This window comes from Myotis davidii, unplaced genomic scaffold (assembly GCF_000327345.1).
Source record: "Myotis davidii unplaced genomic scaffold, ASM32734v1 scaffold1182, whole genome shotgun sequence".
Classification (NCBI taxonomy): domain Eukaryota; kingdom Metazoa; phylum Chordata; class Mammalia; order Chiroptera; family Vespertilionidae; genus Myotis; species Myotis davidii.
The window spans coordinates 280808-286585 of NW_006293525.1; positions in this window are offsets into that span (position 1 = coordinate 280808).

The window sequence follows — 5778 nt, forward strand, 5'->3', positions numbered from 1 at the left end:
CCCGAGGCCGCGCCGCCGAGTTGGCCGGCAGCGAGAAGGGAGCTGCAGCGGGCGGTTAATTAGAACAGCTCGCCTGTCTCGCTCGGAACGCGGGGAGGTGTAAATCCCGAGGAATTCGGGGCATTAGCTGCATCTGCGGGAATCCTGCGCCGACCCCTCTCTCCGCGCCGCGGAGGCTCCAGATGGCCCAGGGCCCTGAACTCTGCCGCCGGCCAGAGGCTGTTGTGTCTCAGGGGATTAAGTGGGATGAGACACACCACCTGAAACTCCATCGCGCCGCGGAGCACAGAGGCCGTCGGCAAAGACATGGGTTTTCAGAGGAACGATTGGGAAAGGAAGGGGTGGCTTCCGGGGAGCACGGGCGCCTCACCGATGCCTCAGCGCGAAACTGTTGCTTCGCTGGGCTTTTCCTGAAGTGGGCGAGCCGGCCGGGAGGGGAGCGCGGGAGGCGCGGACAGCCCGGCCCAGCTGCCTGGGGAGGGTGGTGGGCTTGGTCAGCAGCCCCGAATGCAGTCAGCAGGCAGGCACCACCCTGCGGGTGGCACCGGGGATCCTGGCATGTGGTTCTCGGAGCTCATGGCCAGCCTTGGTGCCCCTCCAGGGCCAGCACTGGTCCCCCACAGTTCGGTGCTGCGCCCTGGAAGTGACAAGGTGGGGGCCGAGCTCCCTCCCCCAGACCACGGAGATAAGATTGTTTATCAGCCAGATACTCGTGCTAAATGACCACCTTCATCACACCCAGGAATCGATCAGTCATTTAATCTAGTACAGGGAATTCTAAATGTAATCCACACCTTAGTTTCACACTTTATAGTAAACCATATATTTTAATATAAAAGGTGTCCCAAAAATGTATACTCACACTTTGAATAATCATAAAGACAGTACTTACTAAAATACATTCCATTTTCAGCATTGGGCTATCCGCTGTTAAAGTGTGCATGTTTTTTGGGATACCCTGTATTTCTATTTGATAAAGGAAAAAGTAAATCAATTCCATGACTAATTTGAACAGGTTATTTAAAGACCTATGCAGTGCGTGAGACAGGAGCCGCGCCCCTGCGAAGCGGCACTCCGTTGTTAATTGGGGGTCATGATTTAGGTGTTTTCTCCCGAACTTGCCTACAATTCTGGAACTCTCCAGCCACTCCAATCGTTTTGCTAAAACACTGTAAAGCCGGTGTACACGCGTTACGGAGCCCGAGCCTCTGTGCTGACCTGTATGGGGGGAGAAAGAACAGAGCCTGGTGCTCGGAGAGGGAAGCAGGTGCTGGGCGGGCGCTGCTTTTGAAAAGCTTGTTTTCCTTCCAAAGGTCAAAAGGCGGCTGGTGAACAGACACTCGCATTCCTGACGTTGTTTGTAAGTAACTGTAAGGTTGGAGAGAGCGGCGGCCTTCCTTCACACCCCTCACCCTCGCAGGTTTTGTTCTCGCCGCTCTTCAACCCTCCCTAACCCAGCTCTTCTATTTGCCTCTGGATTGTTTAGACCAGCGGTTCTCAACCTGTGGGTCCCGACCCCTTTGGCGGGCGAACGACCCTTTCACAGGGGTCGCCTAAGACCATCCTGCATATCAGATATTTACATGACGATTCATAACAGTAGCAACATTACAGTTATGAAGTAGCAACGAAAATAATGTTATGGTTGGGTCACAACATGAGGAACTGCATTTAAAGGGCCAGAAGGTTGAGAACCACTGGTTTAGACTGTTTTCTTCTGGGTCCCTGCCGTTCTGAGGGGACATTTCCCTTCGGGGAGAGGTGTCAGGTGAGGGAGCATCTGTATGACTCCCAGACGATGCCATGGCCGACCTCCCAGGCAGGGGCCCGCTTCCAGGGGGAGTCAGCTTTTCCTGGGATTGCGGACAGCAGTGACACAGTGTGAGGACAGGAAAGGGGTTCCCAGGACACATGATTCCCAAGGACAGGCAGGGAGTCTAAGGCAGGAGTCCCCAGCCCCGGAGCAATCCAGGGAGGGCGGTGCGGGGCCAGGACCGGGGTGAGCTGGAGAGCCTTCCTCACTGTCCTCAGAAGCTCTGTTTTCAGGAGAAATAGGTTCTAGGAGGTTCTGCATGGAAGTCTCGGGCTCTGGAGACCTGCCGCCCTGTGTGCAGCTCCCAGCCTGCCCAGCCAGCACTGGGGCTGAGCGTCAAAAGGAGGTCTTTTCCCTGCGGCCTGGGCAGGAGCCTGTCTCCCGTGGGGGCCTCACCTCCACAGACCCCGGGGGCTGTGGCTGAGCACAAGCCACTTCTGCTCCAGCCCTTGGGGCAGGGCCCAGACCAGCAAGGCCAATGCCCACCGCCCTCCTCGGCCAGGCAGCACGGGCCGCCCAGTTCTCTGTGGCTGCGGGCGCAGGCTGCCTCTGGCTGGGCCCCGGGTGGGCGGCCTGTGGCAGGACAGGTGGTGTCCTGAGGACAAGGGCAGGTGCCCACCCCCTTTCCAGGCACGGCTGCTGCCTTTACCCCTCCCTTCCTGGGTTTCTCCTAGCAGCCCCCCCACCCCCCAGGCCAGTGTCCCCAACCCTGGCTCTCATGGCTGCAGGAGAGCTCGCTCCGCGCCCATGCCCGCTTCCGGCCTTTGTCTGCGGGCTGGGGAGCAGCGCTTCGCTTCGCTTCACCAGGACCGAGGTGGCTCTTGCTCCAGCTCAGGGCCCCGCTCCTGGTTGTGCTGAGGTCAGGTGCTGCTCTCTGTGGGGCTTGTCTACCAACCCAGCACCAATGTCCCCAGGGCAAGCCCGCTGTCTGGCAGTGCTCCTCCCAGTGTCCCTCGCCCATCTAGAGGAGTGTGGGAAAGCAGAGCCTCCGCAAAAGTCACTGTCCTCTGGCCCAGTTTTAAGAAAAAGCAGGGAGGGGGCCTGGTTCCGCAGCCAGGCACCTGAGTCTCCAGGAACCTCTGCCACCCTCAGGTGCCAGACGTTATTTGTGGCACCACTGGCGTCAGTGTTATAAATCCTCCTGTCTAGATGGCTCTTCCTGGCTCAGATAGCCACCCCCCATCCCCACCCCGTGCAGACCCCTGGAAATAAGCAGAGCTGTCCTCAGGAAGCCGACCCCCTCCTGCCAGAGGAGAAGGGCTGGGGTTCCCCAGCTGGGTTTGCTTGGGGAGACACACGGTCCAGAGGTAGCCTGCCTGGTTGCACAGAGACTGACCCTGAGGGCCTCAGTGGGTCTGGATTGGAGAGAGGGGTGCAGGCCGGCTGGGCCCAGGGCTGAGGGGACCTGCTGCATTGCAGGTCCAGGAGCAGAGACTTGGAAAGGCAGACTCCACCCCCCCCCTGCCCACCCGTGTCCCCAGAAAAGCACACAGCCAGGGCGGTGTCCCAAATCCGGCAAGAGGCCACGTTGAGCCTCCAGCATGTTTTAGAAGCTTCTGGAAACAGCTTGAGATTTCTATGTAAGACAGGATCCTCTCTGCCCCTGAGCAAACCAACTTTGTGCAGCTTTGGCCCAAATCCCACAGCCTCCCTGCTGCCTGTTGGATGGTGCCCACTCTCAAGGCTGACTTTAATGTTTGGGGGGGCTCTGGGAAGCCTGAGATCCTACCCCCAATTATTGCTCTCCTTCCTCCTTCCTCTGTTCCTCCTGCACCACCCTGGGCACCCCCAGGCCAGTAACTCTGGAGTGCCCCTCCTTCTGCGCAGCCTGAAGACCCCCAAGTCCAGGTTTGCCAGGAGAGTGCGAGCGCTCAGTGAGCTGAGGTCTGGGTCACAGGAAGGAACACAGCAGGAGTCCCTACCTTGGGCTCATTTAATCCGAGCGCTCAGAAGCAACAGTGCCCAAGAAACGAAAATCTTTCTCAGGAGGCAGCCTAATTGGTTCTCAGGGGACGACTGAGAAATGAGCCTGGACCGCTTTGCAGGCATCAGAGGGCCTGGGCTGTCCCTTCACACCCCCGCCTTCAGGAGACCCAAAGCATCGGGATGCTCCCAGAGCTGTAGGAAACTTCCCCCAGACCCTAACCACGTGTCAACAAGGTGTTCTCACAAGCCCCAGCGGCCCTGTTTTCCTAGGGGCCAGCAGACTGTGGGTGTCATTTTTTGAGACCCAGGCAGTGTCCCTGGCAGCAGGTGTGTGTTTAGCCAGGTAATTTGGTGATAACCCTTCCAAATGGGGGGGGTGGGGGGGTGGCGAGGAAGATTTGTGAGTCACCCCAAGTGAGAAGTGGCTCCCCCCCACTTGAATCTCACAGGAGGGACTCCCATCTGTCTCCAGAGCCTACCCACACCCAGCACCTACATGCCTCCACCCCTTTGGTGGCCAGCCCAGGTCCTCCTTCCACGCTCCTTGCCCCTCCTCCTGGGGTCAGTTCCCACGGGAGCAGTGTGTGTGGCAGCTGCTGCACCTGGAGCCTGCAGTGGGTCAGTGGGTGAGAGGACAGGACCTGGGGGGCATAAGAGCTGAGTTGGGCTGGCCTGGGGAAGGGGAGGCCTGGCCATCACTCTGCCTAGAGGGTTGCTTGCAGACCTGCCCCTCTCCTGGCCTGGCAGCACTGGGCAGGCAGTCCCTGACCCAGAGCCTGCTCTGCACTGGCATGGGCCTCCGCTGTTTGGCTGCTGCTTCTGCCCCTCGCAGGCCAGTCCTGGAGCACCTGACTCCACCGCTTCTCCCCTCTCCCTTCTCCCCTCTCCCCTCTCCAGCCCCCTGTTCGCCAAGGGCACTTTTATCGTACCAATGCTCCTGCACCCTCAGAATTGCCCTTTTGGGTGTTTTCTTCAAAGTTTGCAAATTTTAATAAAAATGCATTTTAAATGATGGACAGGTACTCCTGGGGTAACAAAGGCTGTTGGAGGCCAGGAGAGAGGAGCTTCCTGGCAGGACCCTGAGGGAGGAGGGAAGAGAAGAGGAAATAGAAGTTCCATTTGGACACCTGACAGCAGCTGGAAAGGAAGTGTCCAAGGGACAGAGGAAGGAGGGGAGAGGAAAACAAATCCCCCACCAAGTAATTCCTAATCCCCCTTCGGATGGGCTCCGCTCTCTAAGAAATCTGTTTAAGAAATTTAAGACTAAGAAAATGAGGTGGGAGGCCTGGGGGCAGGGCGTGTGGTTGGATGGGAATTTCCAAACCGACGACTCAGTTCTGACCCCCATGCGCCTTTATTTCTCCTCCCGCGGAGCCCGAAATCTGCTCCCGCGCTCCTCCAGGTCCACCTGCCCATTTCCTGAGGATGGGTGTCCCTAGGGGACCTTGCCTTCTGCACGCGCACACGCACACGCACACACACGCACACTTACAATAAGTGTCTGCAGGAGGAGGGTCCTGTGCGCCAGCTCTGCGTTCAACACAGAAATCTGCCCGGTCACCAAAGTCAAACGTAAGTGACAACTTCCCTCTCCATAGCGAGGAACACGGGCTACAAAAGTCCCTTTGTATCTCGGCAGCCTATTTAATATGAGTTATGCATTTTTGTGCAAGGAATTGTGGGATTTTTCCCTACGGTAAACAATATGGAAATGTTAAAAATTGCAATCTCCCAGACCGTGTGTGCGGACGCTAACCAGGGTGACCGGAGAATGCCACCGCGGGGGTTCCTTCGGTCCCAGCGACGGGGAAAGCGCGGTGGAGCGCAGGACGCCGACCTGGTCTCCAGGATTCGGGGCTCCCGCACCCGGAGCCAGAGGACGCGGCTGCTTTAAGGGAGGGAGGGGCGGCGGCGGCGGGGCGGCAGGAGCCTCCTGTCACCGAGCCGCGGTTGGCGCGTCACGTGGGTGCGAGACGCTGCGGCCATTGGCCCGAGGCACGTGTCCATGAGACCGGCCCGCGACGTCACTCGAGGGGGCT